Source organism: Phalacrocorax carbo, chromosome 12 (genome assembly GCF_963921805.1).
Source record: "Phalacrocorax carbo chromosome 12, bPhaCar2.1, whole genome shotgun sequence".
Taxonomy (NCBI): Eukaryota; Metazoa; Chordata; class Aves; order Suliformes; family Phalacrocoracidae; genus Phalacrocorax; species Phalacrocorax carbo.
In genome coordinates, this window is record NC_087524.1 from 4,182,544 (window position 1) to 4,205,091 (window position 22,548).

Below are 22,548 nucleotides of genomic sequence, written 5' to 3' on the forward strand. Positions count from 1 at the left end.
TTACTGAACATTTCTAAAATATTAATTCTACATTTTAAAATTACTAATATTTCTAAAGCTATTGCTACCATGGGTTGGTTCCGTTTTGCATTCCTAGTTCGTAGTCCAGCCTGACAAATAGTGCTGCTACCGCTGCTGGTGAGCTGTAAGGCAGGGTGGAAACGCCGCCGTCACTGACGCCAGTGTCGCTGTGGCTTGATGTTACATAGGGTTTGGCAGAATTTTGCCCTTTGTTACTCCCTCTCTCTCCTTTCTAGGTCCTCTCACCACCTCTCCAGTTGTGCTGGTGTGACCTGGGCTGCCGTGCCCTGCATCTGGACTATGAAATCAAACTGGCTTGAAAAAATTTATCTATATTTGTACCTACCTGAGTTTCTGCCGGTTCAAGCTGTAGCCTTGCAAATGGACGTATCAGCACCACTGAACCCTTAGTACCCTAGGAAAGGAGAATGAATAGTATGGGTACAGATTGGAGAAATTGCTGTCCATTGCTTAGTAATGTCAAACTACAGATGGCAAGGGAGCTTTATAACGTGCCGTGCAGCCACTGTGAATTTCTTGACTTGACTGACTTGCCAAACATTCGTTTTTCAAAAAGGCCAGTACCTTAAAAGCTGCCTTCGGTAGTAGCTTGAGGGAACAGGTGTGATTGCTACGCTGCAAGTGTAAAATGACTTTTACTGATGGGCCACCTTTTTACGCGATCATAGTTCAAGAAAGGTTTTAGGGTGAAAATTTCATTTCTGTTCACTCAGAAGTCATTTCCAGTATGGCCAGGCAAAAGCTGTTCAGTAGGTTAAGACAGTGAGCAAATCTTTTATTTCTGTTGGGTGATCTTTCAGAATAGCCTTGACAAACAATCTGTATATGTGCAGTTTAAATTTGGCGTAGAAGTAATTTCACGAACTGTTCTGCTCAACCTCTTTTGCTCCCCCTCCCTGAGCCTGTGAGCAGGAATAACTGGCTGCATACTTAGAGAAAGGAATAACTGGCTGGTGGATGGTACCTGTGCAGAGGCACTGAGGTTTACAGTGGGTAATGAGGCAAATAGCAATCTATGACGTGCTGTTGAGAAAGGCAAAGGCTGTAGAAGCTGCGATACTGTTTAGAAGACATCTGAATTATTTCTTTTGCTCTGCTCTTATAGGGCTTTAGGTGTTGTCTGTGTCCCAAAGAGGTAGATAATATAAGAACCAAACAGAGGGGACCAGAACAGAGAGATGTGGAGGACCATCGCTTCTAGATGACGTCCTGTGAGGAAAGGTTGCAGGAGTTGATGCTGAATTTGTCCAGAGACAAAAAGAATTCAGACCAGGCACTGCAGTTTTCAGATAAGTGAAAGGTAAGAAGGATTAAACTCTTCCCTCTCTGTGTACAAATAACGAGCAGGATGCTTAAATTACGAAGAAAAGGTAGTTTATTAGGCACTGGGAAAAGCTCTAAGCAACAACAGGAAAGCACTGCAATAATCTCCCAAGGGAGACTGTTAAACCTCCGCTGTATAACACGTTCTTGAAGGTCGTGGCTGTGCATCCCTCTGGAATGGCACGGTGTTATTGATTTCTCCTTCAGGAAGGATAAGCAATTATCTCTCGCTCCTACAGAGGTAGAAAAAGACCAGGCAGGTTAAAATTTCAAAGCAAGTGAAAACAGCTTCAACATGGTGAAAGTAGAAGAAAGCAGTTATGGAGAAACGGTCATGTCAGCAGAATTAAGAATCTGCATAAATCAGTAAGTACTTGTACCGTATGTTCTCTGTAAAATACGTACCATATCTGATATGAGGTAATAAAGCAGTTCCGTACAGTGAACAGTGAATGTCCCCGTGGACCTGCACGATGCAACCAGGCCAAAGTCCCCCAGATGCTGCAGGTATGCCAAGTGCAGCACACACCCTGCATCTGCTATTATAGAACAAACACTGTAACGTCCCACCAGGTGCCTGAAAACTGGAATGCTGAAAAGGGAGCAGTTTCCTAGTCTGACGAAGGAAGGGCTGCATTAATTGGAGAGTGTCTTAGCACCAGAGCTATGAAGAAATTCCTCAGACGTGTGCTCTGGTGCAGCAGTCAGGGAAGAGCCGGCCGATGACTGCTGCGGGGTATTAGTTTAACGGTGACTGCCGCAGAATGATGCGGGAGGGCTTTGGCCAAACTACCACTGTCTTGAAAAGCCTGCGAACTCAGACTGCCGAGGGAGTTGTGCCAATTACTGCAACACATTTACTGTACGATGTCATTATCGATCATATCACTCTGAGATGTGATTTGCAGTCCTACCGCAATGCTAACGAAATGAGTTTCCCATGTCGAGACTACGCTCGGTTCTTCTTGGCACACAGATTGTCTTGGGGTTTGAGGTTCTTAGTCCATTCCCCCCAGAAAAAAAAAGAGGAATTTCAGGGAATGGAGTAGAGGCAGGGAGGGAGGGGAACTGGCCCTGATGTCCAGTTGGCTGCAGTTTTCTTTGCCTGAAATGATGTTGTTTGAGATACTGGTAGGTCTTAGGGTTCCCTGGGGGAGGAGAGAAGAGAGGCGTTCTTGCTCTTTGTACAAGATCTGTTCTGACCCTTTTTGCTGTTATAATTAGGTTTTTTCCCCTTGACAGTGTTAGAGAATTTTCTATTGAATTTGCTAATCTTATCTGCTGAGGCACAGAACTGCTAGAAACAGTCAGACATGTTAAAGAAAGAAATCCTCTATTATGTGACTTAGCCAGTTCTCTGGCACTTGCCATTCCCACATAGACAAATGTTTGGGCCTGACTAGGTTAAGTGAGAATAATTATGAAAGCATCAAGTGTAGAGCTATTACTGTTAGTACTAAAAACCAGGATTTACCATGGAAAGTATACTCCTGAATAAGTGCAAGTGTGTGTAATTGCACGCACAGTGCAGCTAAGCTTTGCAGAGCTCACTTACGGTTTTGCTTGGAAAGGAGGGTGACACTTGCATTAACAACACCTATAGCCAGTCTGGTACTAAATTAGAATAGTCCTGTGATGACCTACCTTAAATTTGTCTCTAGAACTTGCCAAAGCTATGGTGGTAGTTGGCACGTAACGCTGCAGAAGAGCCGGCATCCTTCTTGCCAGCTTCCCAGCACGTAAGTTACACCAGCCCCATGCTTCAACCTTGCTCTTGCTGCGTGTATCCTGTGCTCGTTCTGGGCCGCCTCAGCGTTCACTGTGCCAGGGAAGTCGCTGCTCGACTGTGTGAGCCAATCGTGAGACCGGTCTGAGCCACTGAAAGGGAACAAAGGAACCTTCTGGCTGTGAACATCAACTGTATATACATACATGCGCACACATACATGTGTATGCGTATGTGCATTTATATCCTAGGTACTGGAATGGATTAGATGTATGTATATCCAATCCCTTTATAAATGTATGGATACATAAATTCTGCTGCTGAAAAGCTACTGGAAAATAGAGAGAAATTTATAGGCACTACTGAAAGAGTCTGAGGTTCCTAATTTTTCTTTAATTAGAGAAGTAATTCTTAGTTTTTAGAAACAGGTTACTTTTCTGCAGATTGTATGTGGCTGGTTGGTTGGTTTGTTTTACACGTCAAAGAGCAATGGAATATGCAGAATAAAAAGACAATTGATTTAAAGTGACTTTATAATAGGTGGCTTTGACATCTACAGTAAACTCAAGGACAAAAAATTACCAGATTAAAACCTCTGTTTTCTGTTCTGTGTTGGAGAACTCAGTCCGTAAGCAGAAATCCAGCAGACTTGCAAAGCTTCAAGAGAAAATAGAGTAAGAGTAAACAGTAATTCCTCTTGTGTTATGGAACCCGGTTACGGATTTTAGATACGTTCTAGCAGGTTGAGTGATGCACTGAGTATGAGCCGGCTTATTGAAGTCACAATCTGCATCTAAGGAAGAACTGAGTCTTTCAGATATTGCACAGAATTTCTTGCTGGAACACGACTTCTGTTAAGGTGACCATTTTGTGATGGATATATCTGTTATTATGAAATATATAAACATTTCACAAACATGCAATTTAGATCAGTAATAGAAGATTTTTTTGAAATTCAATCTCTACTAATAAAGTTTTTTCTCTTTGCTTGTTTATCTTAAAGAATATCGGTTACTTTAAGCAAGTAGTTCTAAAGAGGTTAATGGATTTTTGTGATAAAAGACAACCAATATGTAAGTTCTAGTCCAATCTTTGGTTTTCAAAGCTACAATAAACTTTTCAAATCAAGGGCACATTTTTGTTTAAGAATCTATTCTAAATAATGAACTAAAAGTTAAATAGAGCTTTTGGTGGATTGCAAATTATGATATAAGAATAAAGAAAAGCTAGTCAGAGTACTGAAATTACTAAGAAATATGTTAAAATTAATAAACGTGGAAAGAAATCTAATGCTGTTTCTGCTTGGCCGAGCTGTTAGAACCTCTATGGGCATTCAGAACTGTACGTGGAAATAGCAGGGATACATTTTCCTTTTCATTTTCATGGTTAGACTAGGGTAGGTGGGTAGGTTAGAGTCAAAACCTTTTTGTCCTTGACGTGATTCCTATGGCTTTTACCATGGCCAAGAAACCCAAGAATGGAAATGCTGTATACCTGTTTTCTGAGAAAATTGAAGAGGGACGTATGACGTATGATTGTTAGAACTGGCCAGGAAAAGGAAATCTTTTAATGAAAAAATTTTGCATCTTCCAAATTGGAACAGAAATTTGTCTTGTGGGTGGGTGGTATTTGTTGTGTTTGGTTGGTTGTTTTTTTTTTAAAACCAAACAAACCAAGCAACAAACAAAAAACCCAATGAACCTTCTTTAAAGAGATTTTTCAGGGGACAAGATATATTTTGGGAGAAATTAAATGAATGGCCTAATGTAAATTGGGGTTTGTGTGTTTTGAAGGCAAATGGTAATTTTTCTGGCCAAGGCTATGTGAGTTTTGCATAAAGGAAGCTTTTATCACAAAATTATTCCAACACAGAATTTCCAGTCGTCTGCAACTGTTATAACTCTTGCTGTTAATAACAGCATACTTTCTATGCAGGCCTTCTCCAAATACAAAAGGAAGACAGCCCCTGTTCTTAGGACTTCACTTTACCATTGTTCAAAAGCAAATTGTTCTCATCTTTCGATGGCTCGGTTCTTCTCAGACTTAGCCTTATAAGACTGCTTTTATCAAAAAGAGGCCCTAAAATTGCCTCAGATCTTGGTGTTGTCGGCATTGACTGAATCCTGAATATCCCGTTGAGAGTGGACTTCCATAGCATAACTCTTCAGCCACATACATTGTCTGCATCCTGAGGCAAATACAGAATCTCTATATCTGTATAATAATCCAGGATGAATATCAAAAAGAATGTTACGGATGTGCTCACGGATGCTAAACAAGTTTAAACGCACTGATGAAGATTTCACACTGTCTGCCACAAATGCGTGCATTTTAGGTTTTAGATAAGGAGAGTGCCTTCCAGTAAGGAGCCTACTTAGCACCAGAGCTGTATTTGGAGACTAGTGAGGAGGAGCACAGTCCACGGAATTTCAAAGGACAAAATACAAATAAGACTGGAAAGCTGTTAACGACTTTGCTTTGCTCCAGCTGAGACTTGGTCTATGAAGATTTGCGACGTTGTTGGTTTCTTGGGACTACTGTACTTTTGTGCAAGTATTATTGAGCACTTAAACATGTCACATTCACAAGACTGAATGAATAATGTCCCAAAGGATATTTCAGTTACTTAAACCAGACAGTGAAAGCTGTTACAGCTCTATAGTTGCCGTTATCAGCAGTTATTTCTTTTCACACTTTCAGTACTTGTTATTTCCTATGATAAATTGGGAGGAAACGCGTCTTTTACCCCTCAATGTTAATAATTAGGACACCAGCGACAAAATTTTGTACTTGGAAAAAATCGCTGCAAGAACAAAATGGTAATTACTGTAGGCAATCCAGAAATACTTGATGGGCACTCTGATTTGTGAGATAACTAATTTGCCAGCCACATACAGCACAGCTACAGTAACGTCTAAAATTGTTTTGTCATCATAATTATACCTTGTGCCAGCAGTTCTAAGCGAAACTTGCTATTAGCTTAATTGAGGAAAGAAATGAAGTGATAAAATCTCTGATCTAATGGCCCGAAAGCTACAGCAGGTGCACAGCAAAACCAAGAAATAGGTCCCTGGAGCATATAGAGGTGAATTCCTGATCCTGGAGCACTAAAGATAAATACTGCCAATTATTCCAAAGGTTCCTCATTAATAGATGCACTCAATGCTTTTGCCTATTTTTTAAATAGGTTTTGGAATGAATTCGGCTATATGTTACTGTACATTTTACCAAGTAGGCATCCTCATGGCTTGGTTATGGTGCTGGGAGGTGCCTCTGCTTGCTTCTCTTCCCAGAAGTAACTGAATCACTGAGAAACTGAATGAGAAGTATATGAAGTGTAGTGTGATGGGAATGGTGGCTGATCATCATGTCTCCGAAGAGCAGGCACTGGCACGTTTCGCTGATGTCCCTACAAGTTAGAGAGCTGGGATTTGCTGGCAGAGAACAGCAGTGCTGATGATAACCTGCTCCTTTCCATCCTGAATCCTTCCTGGAGGAAAGGACAACAGCTGCTTTTGCTGCCAGTGTAGCTGCCATTATGCAGAATGGGTTTGGAGCCTGCCAGACTTGAAGAGCACAAGGAAAGGAAAAAGGGAAAAAAGGAAATTGTTCCTCAGATGTGAAAACTTATATTTTGTGAATTTAACACGTGGGCCTCTAAAAAGATAATATCCACATGTACTTACTTATCTTTCTCTAACTGGCATAGGGTTTTCTGGGCACGCGGTGAGAAGAACCATGTAATTTTATAGCAGTGCCTTCCTCATGAAATACATGCAAGTTGGAGACTTGCAGCAGCATCTTCTAAAGTAGCACTAGTTACAGTGCTGACTTCCACTCTTGTGAACAATGCTGCCCTCTCAGCAAGGCTCACTTGGCATTTTTTAGGTAAGAAAGATTCCTGTGCTTTGTCTGGTAATACTTTATAAATGGGGAAAAAGAGACTCAGCTTTGTTTTAAAATTATAGTTTCTGGGTTTTTATTATTTTTCTGCTTATTCTTCAGTGTCTAGGGTAAAGCTGATCAGCTTGGCTTCCAGTCTGCCTGTTTGTCAGCTCTTATTTTAAGTAAGTTAATGGGAGGTAGTTTTGAAGCTCTGCAAAATGATCTGAAGCTCTGATTCAAAATGATCTGAGAGTCAGCAACTCGAATCCAAAAGATTTGCTTCACCTTTTTGGAAGTCACTAATTTCTCCTAAAATGCCGTCGTGACTTTTAGGCTAGTGAAGGGTATTACATTGTCCTGGAAAACACTCTGTCTTTTGTGCATTGATGGAAGACAGTAGTGATTCTTCCAAAGTGAGTGCTTTTGTTCTTGATGTATATTTTTATTCATTTTTGCTAGAAAACTATACAGAATAAAAGGCAAATCTTCACACAGGGTGAGATCTTCATTGTACTGGTCACTGTTCAGGTCCATTTGCAGTTCTTGCTCTCAGGAGTTTATCATCAGCTAGCAAAACAATAAGTATGGCAAACTTTATGCCCAAGGGAAAGTAATTTAATCATTAACACATGGATTTAAGGTTAGCCCCATTGATATTGGTAAGCAGGTTAAAATTAATGATGTCGTCTGGCCTTGGGTTATCTGCCTTTAAATAGCTCGCTGAACCAAAGCATCAAAGGTCAAAGATATAACGCTAACTTCATTTGCATGATATGTCATTACAGCGTTACAAGAATGAGGCTTAAAGTGCTTGCTTACAGTGGCCATTTAATACTTTGTAAGTTAGCCATGAGCATGTTCACCCTTCGTAGCTGCGTAGTGATAACACAGTGATAGAGAGACTCTCCTGGGGACAGCTATCGTTCCCACGGGCTCTGGAAAGCAGTGCCTCCTATGTTAGGCAGAAGTAATAACAAGGGCCGTTTCTAACAAAATACTTTCCTGTTCCAAATTTTTAGCCATTGTGAAGGTAAGGGACTTAAATCCTTGAAAGAGCTTATTTTTGACTGAGAAAATACTGTCTCTTTTTCTTTCCCTTTATTTTGAAAGCTGATGTCCAAGTGATGATAAAAGGCGAATTTCAGGCCAAACCGTGGCATATTCTTCATACTAAATTGGAGTTTTATCAAGAGAAGACCTTGGAAAGTCTGAGGGGGAACAGTTAACTTTGAGCGGTGTTACCTGATGCTTAAGAAGTATAGGATATGGTTCTTTCTGGGTTAAATGGATAGCCTTTTCTCTTAGTGATGTGGGTGTCTTATCAAGCAAAAGCAGATGTATAATTAACTGTGAAAATATTGAAATACTTCTTTTTAACTTGAAGAAATAATCTTATTCTAATAGTCATTAAGGGTATAAAACAGAAGTCTTAATGTGTCTTGCATTTTTTCTTTAAAGATAAGCTTGATGAGTAAATTTGTTATTTTTTAAGTAAATCTCACAATATATAAGTACAAAACTCTTCAAATGAGCTACAACTTAGAAAGCTATATCGTTAACCATGTTTTTCCCAGAAACCTCTGTCCTGTCCTGCATATTGTGGGTTTGGCTTGCTTTATTTTTTCCCTTCTACCAGGTTGTGTTAAAATGCTGATATTGAACTTTGCGGAATTCATGCTATTTGAATATAATTCTTTCATGGTAAGCTAGTTCTTAATTTTGAAGCAGCAGTTCAGTGATGTAGAACAATTTTTAAAACCCACAGAACCTCGCCCCAAAACTCCTCCAGAAAACTTTTGCCAGAACTCGTATGTTTTCCCAGGTCTCATAAATAGGCAGCATGTAGAAATAATGATTCAGGGAGATGGGTCCTTAAACAGTATAAATATTAAGCAATGAATGAAAGTTCTTCCTAAAGTAGCCATTATTCTTTCATATGTGCATAAAACAATCCGGTTGCTTAAGAACATCAAATGATGCCACCTTGCAAAGAAGAATAGCCCCCTGATGGATGCTTATTCTCACTAGAAGAAGAAAAAAAAAGGCCTTAACCTCTTAAAGAATCTGGACAAAATGCATTGGGTAATTGTTTAAACTGAAGTATCTTGTAATCCTGAATAAAAGTAAGATAGTACTAAGTATTTCCTGTCCTAAAATAGCAACCCACTAATGCTTAGTGCATTTCAAGTGCCTTTAATGAGACTTCAGTAACCGTCAAAAATAAAAAATACTAATAAATATTAGGTCTAGAAGCAAGCATCATTTCAGGCAATAGAACATACATCTTAGCAGTAGGTGTTAATTATTGACTGGTATATGAGTTTAAAGTCTGAATAAAATATATTAACAGACTGCTTAGGAAAAGTTTTAGTGCTTGGTTAGAACCAAAGTGTAATACTCTGTCTGTGGTTTCATTACCTTATATTTCTGCTTATCTGACTATTCTGGTGCGAACTTCCTCTGATTTTATTAGTTGATGGGATTAAACAATCTAATCAGTCACATTAGAGCAGAATCCAAATAGTCTGGGGCCTGGACTCAGTTCTACAAACAAGCTGTAACTCTACTACTCCCTAGTATCTGTGCTAAAACATAATCATCTCTATAAAAGTATTTTATACAAGATGCTTCTGAGAACCTCTGATTTTTGAACTGTGGAATAGAAAAGAAATAATCATGATAATTTAAAAATCAAAGTTTAAATCTGTTTTATGGTAAGCTAATCCTTAAAACTATATATTTCTGGAAGAGAATAGCTGAGATCATATTTTTGAGTAGAAGGACAGCAGTTCTTAAAGATGTTGTATTTTAACAGAGTTAAAAATATTTACATAAAACGGTGAATTTATGTCAATACCCCTCAGCTCTATCACCTGTAGCCTGGTTTTCAGGCACAGCAAACAAACGTCCCACAGGCTCACCCCAAGATACAAGAAATAGTCATCTAATCATACATCTAAATAACAACTTCTGCCTGAGAGACCATTAATGATTGTCCTCAAAAACAACAGGACCTAGATCCACACAGGTTTATGGGGAAATATTTTTAGGTATCTGTTTGAACAATAGTATAATTCTGTGGTTTATTTGCGTTAAAATGATGATTTTCTGGCAACAAGAAGCCCTTTTTTTGGCTTTTTTTTGGGGTGGGTGTGTGTGTGTGTGTTTGGGTGGGTTGATGGGGGTTTTTTTGTCTTGTTTTTTGTTGTTGTTGGGTTTGGGTTTTTGGGGAGTTGTTTTTGTTTTGTTTTGTTTTTCCAAGCAGCGTGTAGTATTTTAATTGCATGTAGCAGTGTTGCTGGTACAGAATTAAACAGGAGATCTGGCCAGAGTCAAAACTCTGCCTTGATGCCCTGTCATACTGCTGTCAACCCAGAGTGTTTGTAAAACTGGTTTTGAGGGAGTGTTTGTATCGGGGTTATTCCTCTGCCCGGCACGCGGTCGCCAACAGCTAGGCATGTTTAGAGCAATCTGACACTAATATCCAGAGAGCCTTATATATGGTACTAACATTCACCACCAAGGGAACGGAGCTATGTAGCTGTACACAGTTGTTTATCTAACTTGAATAAAATCGTGTTTGTAAATTCCTGTGAATAGATTGACTTGAATAATGACTCATATGTTTTAAATATTCTTTCACTTTTTGCACACAAATAATAAAATAGATTCAGAAGACAGATGTCAAAGCTGGCTAGTTCGCCTGCTCACCCCAGGGCGGGATCAGCTAAGTCCAAACCACATCTGACAGATGTTTATCCAAGCTGGTCTTAAGAGAGCTCCTAGGTAACCCCTTTCTGTATTTTTATATATATTTATATTTATATATATATATGTATATATTTAACTACAGCTAAAAAGTTCCGCTTGTACTGAACCCAAACTTTTCTTGCTGCCATACACAACTGTTTCTTCTACATGTACGGTAGAAGTTATCTACAAGCGCTTTGCAGAACATTTAGTTTCCCTTTTTCCTTTGTGGCAATGTGTTGTAGAGAATAAAACTTATCCCTGCATCTAGTCTTGTCTTTCCCTGATTTTGTAGGCATTATTTGTGCGACCGTTTCCCCTGGATCACACGGGGTCAGCGCCTCTGATCTCTTCCTGCTTTTCCATCCCTGGTCCACATCTTTCCTAGAAAGCAGTGTTTGAAATTCAACAAGATGCTTCTGTTGAAGCTTTACCAAGGACAGGTGGAAAGATTGACTTCACAGATTTGCATGGGGCTAATCTGTTCCCGTGTCCAAGTCTGCTATTTGCTTTCTCCTATTTCGTATTCAGTTTGTCTCCTGCAGCACCGTACACGTATTTCAAATTCTGAATTGCTCAGCGACTAATCACTGTTTATTGCTTGAAGTGTTTGCTCTCTGTGATTTGCCAGCCATAACACGGTTACCTAAACTGTACTACGGGTTTTCCCCTTCCTTTCCTGCCTCACGCAAATAGATGGGCAGCAATCTACGAGCACGAGCTCATGTATTTACAGGGTGAACGATCTCATACATCTTCGTGCATTGTGGAACAATATAATGATTTCCGTTCTTTTTCTTAGGCATCTTACTGGCGTTTCCACATTCTCTGTACTCTCACTACACCAGATTTTCAAATCCCATTAGGACGGGCAGGCTAGGCAGTTGTGCTTTGTGATAATCGGATAGTCTGGTTTGGGGGTTTTGGTTTGTTGTCTTGGCTTTTTTTTTTTCTACTTCATTTTTTTTCTTGACAGACTTTCTTAAAGACTATGTAGAAGCAACTTCATGCAATGAAGTATTCCGTGTACTCAAAGGCTTTGGGCTGACCAATATTAAAGGCATTTTATTAAATCAGCACATTTTACATTTTCTTATCTCTCTATTTAAAGAAACTGTAACATACTACTAAGCGCTAACACCTGCTTCAGGTAGTTTGTTGATCTGATTTCATTATCGACATGTTATGATGGGAATTTTTGGTGCCCTGTGTCTCAGCAAAATACTTTAGTTTGTTCTGGAGATCAAAGCTTAAAATAGCTTAGACCTACAGTAGTGCAGAGCTCTTTGCATCTTGAAATTCTTGGGTTTCTTTGGGGATTTGTGTGGTTTGGTGGGGTTTTTTGTTTGGTTTTGGGTTTGCGGTTTTTGGTTTTTCTTTTATTCTTAGTAAATGCTGAAGGGAGTATATATTTTCTTTTTCTAAAAGGCTTCAAAATATTTTAAACATTTCATTTATCCATCTCTTGCAGTTTTGCAGGTCCTGGGAATCTGTTTTGAGGCAAGACTTCTCTGCACAGCTATGAAAGCTCTGAGATTTGAAAAAATATTTATAATAGTCTTTTTGAATTTCTGAATGATAAATCTATTTCTAATCGTACTTTTGCTGCCAGAAAGACTTTGAATTCTTCTTTGCTTTATTTTGCATATTTATAAGACTCGTTTAAAAAAGAAATAAAGCTCCCTTTAGAATAACAGGATGAGTGGATTAGATCTCCCACAGATGTTCAGTGTATTAATCTCTTTGACATCAGTTCCTCTGTAAAAGACGAGTGTGTCCGCTAGTGATATTCTTTTCAATTAGATCGTGTATCTGGGTCCTATATGTTATCCAGCCTGTACGTTCGCACGCTGCTAGCAGTGGCGTAAAAGCCAAGAGAGCACAGAAGCACAAGGACAAAATATACAACTTCTCTCCTGCCTTTAGGCGAGGAGGGGAAAGCTCAGAACGAGGTCGGTTTTTCTTCTCTCTTGTGGGTTATATTCATTTTGCTTTGTTTTGATGTTTAGGGTTTTTGCCTTTGGGTTTTTTGTTGGGTTTTTTTTGGTCGGTTTGTTGTTCTTTTTAACCTTCTGGGAGGACAGACCAGTAAGCCTATGTTTTACAAAGCAGCTGAAAAGCATTACCAATAGACCCTCCTTCGCCCTTCTACCAAGAGACTGCACATGCAGGATGCCGGTGTACCAAGCATCGTGTTGTCTGTGCCTGTCGACCTATGCTAGCCTCACTTCATGGAGGGCAGCAAAACTGACCCCCAAAGAACTGTTGTCCCTGTCTGTTAAGATCTTTGCAGAGGAGAATATACTGAGATCTAGTGAAGTGAAATATTGGTGTAGGGGTTTTTCACTCATTTGGGTTTTGTTCTCAAGTGTTTTATTTGATCGTGTGCTAGTTTCATGGTTTTCAGTGGATGCAGGTAGCCCACCAGTAAACTTCTGTTGTATGATCCTAACAAACTAATGATTAAATGTGTGTTGGTCTAGGATGGAGCATCCCAACCAATACTGAAATTTTTTTTTGTAGCTTCATTTTAGAAAGCAGGCGAGAATGCGTGACAAATAGTTTCAAAAAGCTGCCTAATGTTCCACTCAAGTAAGGAGGACGGAATTGCATCTTGAAAGTGAAGGTGGTTAAATATATGTTAACAAATTGATTAAATTCAGTTACAGATGGAACTTGTTAGGCTAACTGGGCAGTACCTGGACTTGCAGGTATGTGTAGCCTTAATTATCTGACAAGGAATGTAAGGAATTCATTGCCCTTTTTTGGATGATCAAAAAACAGATACACACTGGCACACGAATACTTATATACATAAAAGTATGGTTGATTTAGCTTTGGGTTTTGCTTGTTTGCTTTGGTGAGAGCCACTAAACTAAGATACAAATCTCAGGCAGATACTCATTAACATGAATATCTCTCTTCCTCTCTGTACGGATAAAAGAAATTCTGGCAAAGCTAAAGAAGAAAATTATCTCTGCTGTGCCAGTGATATTTACTGAATGCACTGGCCTAATGCAAAGTTAATATCTACTTAAGTGCTTCCAACTTAGTAAATGGAAGTACAAATTGAATATTCTGTATAAGCAGTTTAATTGTTAAATATTTGAAGTTGTGGCATAGCAGAATCATGAAAATATTTACTGAAGTTTACCCCACTTTTACAGTTGCTTTTTAGTAGCTGTGTTTTAGGTTGTGTTTGATATTTTCTGGTGTTTTCCCATGGGTATAATACATTATACAAAGCCTCGCATTTTGTTTGAATTATTCTGTAATAATGGTTTTCAGCATATTGGTCTAGGTCTTCCTGTTTTGATGCCAGTGGCAAGAATCCCATTAATTTAACTGGGAAAAGAACATGCCTGTTTAGAAGTGTGCTGGTTTTTGAAAGATTCGGTGCATAAGTTTGTTTAAAACAAAAAAAAAAAATCACTTCCATTCCACATAATACATTGACACAATTCACATGCATTTATGGGTATTAAGAATTGAACGGCCAGACCGGCCGGGCCAATTCTTTTCATTTTAGCTGATCTCCCACCCTCCCTTTTATCTCAGGGGATGAGTTGGTAGTGATGGTGTGGGTGTTTTAATACTGTTTATGAAATCATTGTGTTATATTTATGTTGGTGCTGGTTTGTTTATTTTCATCTGGGCCCATTAATGAGTCTGTTTATACGTATTTTAGATGATGATCAAAGTTGCTAGCAGTGTTCGCTAGCCATGTTTACAAACTCTGAAGAAACTGTATAATAGAAAGTTAAAATGTTTGTCAGTAAGACTTTCCTACCGTGGAGCATAACAGTTTTTCCAATTTTTGTGATATTTCCAATTTTTGTGATATTAAGACTACAGCGCCTGTTTACCTGGTGTGGAAGGTACCCACAATAACAGCAGTCCACTGTTCCTTGCTCAGTAACCTTCCAGGCGGAAAGGTGCAACTGTAATGAAGTGTCACCTGGGGAACATTACGAAATCAACTATATGATAACTAATATACTCAGTTATTTATTTTCTTAATAGATGCTTTGTTACCAGGGCTGGGTCAGACATGCTGTAAATGGAGAAGCGGAGGAGAGCCTCGTTTACTTTTGGTGCAGCGCTGTATTGAACAGAGCCCCTGCTCTGCATTTAGGAACTGAAGTCCAGGAAACTAGCTCTGCACGTCTACCAAACCGCGGTGAGGTTTGTAACAGTCCTCCGTTTCTGGTGGGGAGCTTTGTAGTCTCAAGGTGGCCCTGGACTTTTCTCCCCGCTGCAGAGGGAACGCTTCCACCTTTATTTTGGCAAACACGACCTTGTGTGTAAAGGTGAGACGGGAGCCACAGCGTCCGCCTTGGAGCTTTATCACACGTTAGCTACTTGGAATAATGGTGTAAAACCTGCAAGTGAAGCTAAGCTAGCAAAATACTGGAAACATACCCTGAAGGCTGAACGTTGAAAACCAAAGAGCACATCTCCAAATGGCTACTTGTTAGCTCAGAAGTGGAATACAACATGCTTTTTCCCTACATGCCAGAGCCAGATGAAGTAGCAGCTAAACCTTTGAAACTCTATAGTGTCTACTAACCCTGAGCACGGTAACCTCGTAGCTGCTGCTCAGAATAGGGTGTTCAAAGCATGATGGGTTTTTGTTTTTTGTTTTTGTGAGAAGGCTTGCCAAGAAATTCTGTTTTGCATTATGCCTGTTGATAACTCCTAGTGAAAAGATTAAATATTTCCCTTTTTCTTTTTAAAATTTTAATTGCTATTTGAGAAAATAAAACTTTTCATCTTCTGATGGTACTTGTTGATGTTGTCACCTTTCAGGAACAGCCTTCTAGAATTAGAACAGATTTGATAAAACATTTAAGGGGAACCTAAACTGAAATTGCTTAGAATATGAAACAAAATGGTGGAATTAATCCCCTCTTATTTGGCTGAATTTCTATGTGAAAATAGAGACAATAGACTATTGAAAATGCACACAAACATATATACACTATATATATAAAATATAAACACACATACGTAGTCTGTATGCATGTATGTCTAGATGTACATTTAAATACACACTCACAGTTTTTGCCAGTGTCGATACCCCATCAATATGGCAATAAAATTTTATTTGTATTGAATACAGTTATGATGATGAACTTTCATGCAAATTAGTTTTGGCTTTTAAAAATTTAATTTCTTCAAGCATTACCAGGCAAAAAACATTTGCAGTCTATAATAATCAGTACTCCTACGTCCCCATAACACAGGCATTGCTGGGCTTAGGATCTGATTGACGAGGACTGTTGCTGAAGTCCTTATCAAAGTCATACTGAGCGTATGGTATAATTGTGGGGGGGTGTCAATGTGTGGGTTTAGTATATAATCATTATGTGGCTAAGTCATTTTAAGTTTCTCTGTGTAAAGACCCAGTTATGAGTTCAAGTCAATGAGTCTGTCACGGTTGTGTATGGCAAATATTTTTTTTAAGAGCACTGATATCTATAATAGATGAGTATCTATCATCTGCATAACTTGCCTCTCCCATCATCTGATTCAGTCACACTATCAGGTATTTGTTTTACAACACTTCAAATATTCCGCTGCAAAAGGAAGGTAAGGATATGCACCACTTCTTAGGCTGAAAAGTTCAGAGAACTGTGTATTTTCGTGTAAATATTTTTGTGCCATATTCCAGAGAGCCTTTCAACTTCCTTCTCAGTCCCTCCCTGGGGAAAGGAAACTTTCCTATACTCAATCACCCAGTTTTTCCTTGCAGTATCGTCTTATTGCTGGTCAACTTAGAGCCAGTTGTCTTTGGTCATATCCTGTTTGGAGACATTTCCGTTAGCTTCACTACATAATATCTACAATGTTGTATTCCAATCATCAGTTATTTAACTGGAGCAATTGAGAGTCTTATTAAGCAAAACATTCTTAACAGTTTGCTGGAGCACAAACAAACCTCAGTGTAATCAACTGATCCGTCCTATTGGAAACAAGTTTTGTGAAGTCTGGACTGTAAAGAAATAGAGCCAGTTCTTGTGGTCTGCACCGTCCTCATGCCAGTGTTTCACCTCAGTAGCGCCTTTATAGTGGGGAGTCATTCCTGTAAGCTACTGGTCTGTGGGTGGGGAAAGGGGATGTTAACACTGACAAGGTTGAGAAACAGGAATCGTAACGCAATTCCGGGATCTAAATAACGAAGTGCCGTTCCTGTGACAGGTGTAAAAGATTCAACGGAAAACTGTGTTTTGGAAGCTCCCAGAAACAGGTCACTTGAATTCTATAATCAGGCTTTCAGAAAAGTGATGTTTATTCCTGAGGGTGGGGATGCTTTGTTATATTTGGTGCAGCAATATTTCTTTCACTGACATGGCAACATATGGACGATTAGACCCAAAGACCAGAGGTTACTTCGTTACATTGAAGTGACTACCCCATAACAGAACCCCCCACCCCAGTTTAGATTAAGCCCTTATATACCATATCTGTTCAATGTTAAAGTCTCCACTGATACTTTCTACTGCATGATTAACAAAACAAAAATAATCTTTAGATATTCTAAAGTTTAAGAAATTTCAGAAAAATATCTGAAAATTCTTGTGTAGTCTTAACTGTCCTATAAGGTCATCTTGCTGGATTCTGAAGAGGTAAAAATTTGTGAATTCCTCATACGTATTTCTGAGTTTTGTTCTTTTTCTTTTCTACGCTTACACAGTAACTGTTTATCATGTGCCAGAACTTGAATGTTTCTCTGCTTGGCTTTTGATTGTATTCAGCGTCACTAATTAAGCCACTCTAATTCCATCTGTTTGTATTGCTTCTGCTTTCTATTTAGATTTCCTCCCTCAAGTGACGCACTGCAGTTATCACCTGATCCTAAAACTCTTTTTTTAATCTGCTTAGGTTACACAGAGCAGGCTTAAAACTCCGTTCAGGGCGAGGCTAGTCAGAAGGTGATTTTTGCCAAAATACACCAAGCCATACTTAAGAAACAGAATTTGCAAGGTATACCCTTGCACGTGGATGACTGCAAAGGATTTCTTCCATGGGTCACACGTAGTACTGTACCCCCCTCAAATATATCACGTAGCTCCTGGCAATGCTGGCTGTAAGCGGAGCGGCCGTGGAAATCCGGCCTCTCTCCCCGTCGCAGCACTAAGCAGGCACCAGCCTTTGAAACTTGTCCCACCAAGGTGTGTCAGCTTCCCTCAGAGAAGCCTGTGCCAGCAACTGCCTCTCTCATTGATATCTTGCGTGTAATTGTGGCCCTGGACCATGAGAGTCATCAGCTGTCACCACGTTGTCCCCCCGCCAGGAATAGGTGCTGAGTGGCGTTAACGGGAGCGCTGTTTTGCAGCTTTCTGAGGTGAGTTAGGGCAGATGGGCACACTCATAGGGCCGTACTGGGGAGACGGGAGCAGAAAGTGGGTAAAGCCATAAAACCTGCTGTGGTACACTTGGAAAGCTGGAACGGGTTGAGAGGAACTAGACGTCCAAGTCTTTCTGTGCTCCAGAGCGAAGCTTGCCTTTGAACTGATGCACGAGTGCAAGCAATGATTGGCACCCTGGCTTCAAACAGGTAACTTAAAACAACAGTATAGTTTTATATTCCAAAGTTACTAAGGCTTAATTTTTTTTTACTAAGCCTTTTTCATCATCTTCCAACCCCCAGTGTAACCCTTTATAGGTGTTATTAAGTAATCCAGTGAACTTGGCATTGTAGCTACGATTTTCAGTAGGCTCGGAATTAACGTCCTCTGTTATTGCTTCCAGTTATTAAGAAATATAGATGTGGACTGACTTGTTAGAGATTTCAATCAAAGAAAGAGGTAAATTTTGAATTTTCTCGTATAGCTTTCAGTAAATCTTCAATTTGTCACGTTCCTCATTTGTGTTAGTTTGTCATTCAAATGACTAAGAATACATGGCAATGAATTAACCAAAAATAATTCCTAGAAATGCTTCTAGCAACATTGAGGAGTAGATGATGCAATCACGTTGGCAGTAGTCCGAATTTAATATTAAATATTTGAGAAGATGAGTATTTTTTGTTTTTATCTTCTAAGATAATAGACAAAATGTTGTGGTTCACAAGGAAACTACCACAATAAAAAAAAGAAGAAAAGGAAAAGTCCTGGAGATGAACTGGATGGTGAAACAGGTGTTTGAACATCTGAACGTCTCCTGTGGTGTGTGCACATCTTGTGCCGCTCATGGAGATTTCTTCCGTAACCTTCGCAAGCGTGAAAGTGTTAGTATGATAGGCCATCGCTGGTCAGACCGAAGGCCCACGCTGGCTCGTGTCGTGCTTCCAAGTGCAGCCAGCAGCAACACCGAGGGCAGAAGGAGGACCAGGGAAGGTGCACAGCAATGCTTCTGCAATATACTCATCAAAGGGGTCTGTAGCACCAGGTCTTTTCAAGCTAGAGATAGCAACTTTGTGGCACTATCCATACTTTGGAGTTAGGGGCATGTAAATGCTGGTATGTATTTATCCTTAAATGTTCTGTGTGTCCTCAAGGTCGTGTACGAGACGCAGACAAATAGCATCCAAATTGTACCAGTCACTATTAGTAGAGCAATGCTTCTGTTCACTTTTCTTGCCTAATAGTTACTTTATCCCTTGCTATATTTTAATTGGCATCTTAGTCATGTACATTAGTAATTCTGTTTCATAAAGCAAATAAGCCAAAAGGACCGTGTTAAACAGACACTCTGAATTTGAATTTTTAGAAGTAGTTACAAATAGTTCTAGATCTACCACAAGGAGTGGTTTTTTTCATACTTCAGCATAAGACAATATTTTCCAGTAGAAAAATAACTGAACGCTTCACTGGTAACTCATTCCACTAACGGCAGTAGACAGTGGATTACCATCTCAGCTTAAAGATCTACTAATCTTTCTGAAGAACTGAGGCTGTGGGATATATTAGGCCCTTTTTCTCTTCACAATGCTGTTTCTGCCTTATTTTAAGCTAAATGAAAACAGCTGCATATCTCATAAATTATGCATTCGGTGAGCACTCTGACATTACACTCTTCAAAACACAGTTAATTTTAATCTTTTTTATGCAAAACACAGTTAATTTTAATCTTTCACATGCAATTTTTGTGACAAAAAAGATTGATGGTCCTTTGTTTCCTCCTCTTTTCACTGTAATTTTGACAGCTAAATATCAGAGTATATTAAGTAGTCTATTAGACATCTGATTTTAAGGTAAGTAATTCTTATACAGACTGTGACCAGAGAAGATGTAGCCCATCTATTCCGCATCCAATATTTAATGAAGCAAATAGAAAATATAATGTGACAGATATACCTAAGAGAGCAAAAAAGGAACGGGGACATACTGCCATGCTATGTTTGCCTCTTTCAATGGGAGGTCTTCAAGCATCTGTCCATTATTGCGATGTAGTTAGGCAGTGTTGAATTTACATGCTTCTTTAATGATATTTGTAAAGCCCTTACGTGGAACTATGCTCACTAACCCTAGAGCAGAGGTAACGCTCTCAAACCAGAGTGCCTAGAGGCTGAAGCGTATGGTAGAAAGCACATGTCCAAGAGCCATCACAGCAGCAGATATTCAGCATTCAGGTGACATTCTCAAAAATAATATTAATAAATTAAGTGGAAAAATTCTTGAACGGCAGCTGTTGTTACCAGATTATTCCCACTTCTTATTTTTCTAGATGCAGTGCTCGTTAATGCACAAAGAGCACTTGTTCAAGTTCCTCAGCAGATGGCACATATTCTTTCCACTTTTTCCTTTACCTGAATCTGATAGTAGCAGCAGCAAAATTTCTCTGCTCTAACTAGTAACCTTAGATCTGCAAATCCTTGCTCTCCCAGTACCTGCTCTGTCATTATTGCAAAACCGAGAGGTGTGTTGCTTGGTGTGGCAAAACATACGTGATGCTTACGCTATTAACAAGTCTTGACCTCTCTCTGAATGCTGGCATCTGCAATACAGGTGAATAATGTATGTTTCTGTCATAATCTGTGAAACTTTTCTGGATTTCAAGAATATTCTTGTGCAAACCTGCAAAATAAACGAGTTGTGAAGGGTAATTTCAAAATTGAAATTTCATGCTAATAAGGGAAAACGTTTCATCCTGTTTGTTTCCTTTCAAAAAAGAAAGTCTTGTCTGCGCTGCTTTCCAGCTTATGGAATCAGTGGTTGACTGTCACAGTAGGGATTGAGCGAGCCCTAAAACCTTTTTATTGGCTTCATATTGGCTGGCGGTGGAGCCCTAAGAAGACTTGCAACTGGGTGGCTCATAGAGAACTGCCACCTGTAACTACCTGCTGGGAAAATCAACTAGACAGTGTGCTTTAAGCAGCGGTACCAGGTATAAAGAAGCACAAAAATGAGACAAGAGATGCTTTTCACTCTTTGAAAAGATGCACAGGGGACACCTCCAGCTCTTGAACTCCTGCAGATGTTCCTTAGGCATAAGAGTTGCGACGTATTGGAAAAAGGCACTCTTAATTCACTACACATCTTTTAAACCACATGTATGGTTCTAAACTATAATTTCATCTCTACTGTTATTAAATGCAATAAAATTCTAATGATAAAGGGAAAACTCAGCTCAAATCTTAAGGGTGGTTTTGCAAAATAAAACCTTGTTGGTTCTGTCTTCCTTTTCCTGTGAGATTTGGACAATTATTTCTCTAAGTCTTGTAAATTGTGTAAAATTACTTTTAATCATTGGAGTTTGCAGCTTTATTTCTCTAGATTGACAATCTTGATTTTTTTTCTGTATGATAGGAGAGGTGACTTCATTAAAGCCAAATTTAAACTCTTTATTTTGGACAAAGTAAAAAGGATCAAGTAAATCATTGTAACCCTACATTATTTCAGCTGTTTTTCATAATATTCAGGATTTTTGAGCTAGATGTTATTCTTAATTTAAAAATTAGGTAGATATACAAAATATCTCATTCCTACACATTATTGGAATAACGGGCAATGTTCTCATGGAAAAACAAAGTATAAGTTTTCTCACCTTTATAAAAAGGTAGGAAGAAATCTTTTCAGTGTTGTGTATTATTGAATTTTCCTCTTCGATATATAAAACCTATTAACAAGAAAAGAGAAGACATGCTGATACTGGCTGTGAAGGCTGGTTGCCTGAAGTCTATGTAAGATAATGTCTTTACTGTGCAGCTGTTCATTGATATTCATCTAAATATAAGTACTAAGCTTCTAAATGAGATATCAGAAATGTTTTGTTGTGGCAGGATGGTGCACGTACATTCAGCTGGACGCAGTGCATAGCTGGAAAGCTCTTTTGCTATTTCATGTCCAACTTCCACACCAGAAAACTATTGAAAATTGACCTTAATGTCTGCTGTTCTTTGGCTTTGTATTTTTAAATGGGGTTTAAGGGAATGAGGGGATCATAGATTTATTTTACTTCAACTTTTAATTCCCTTAAGTTAGAAAAATTGTGATTTGCTGACAGGTGATGGTCTTCATCATGTGGCTAACGTATTTCACATTAGTTAATACATGTGATGGTGTTGAGTCACTTGAGGGGAAATCTGCAAGCTGACTGGAAGCAAACAGTGAACGAAAACAATGTTAAATTGATCCTAGTGCCTGTTGTGCATCACGAGGCACAGGGAAGTCTTGCAAAAGAAATGTAAACTACATGCGTATTAAAAGGCTTCAACCTTGCACGTCACTAGGAGCACTTCTCCAGTTCAGTTCCAAGAACAACACAGACAAAATGAACTGCTAGGCACGTTAAGCAGTAAGCGATATACTGTTAAAAGCTGGTGAGAAGGTAGGAAACGAAATGTAGGCCCTTTGTACGGTTCAGGAGAAGGTCCA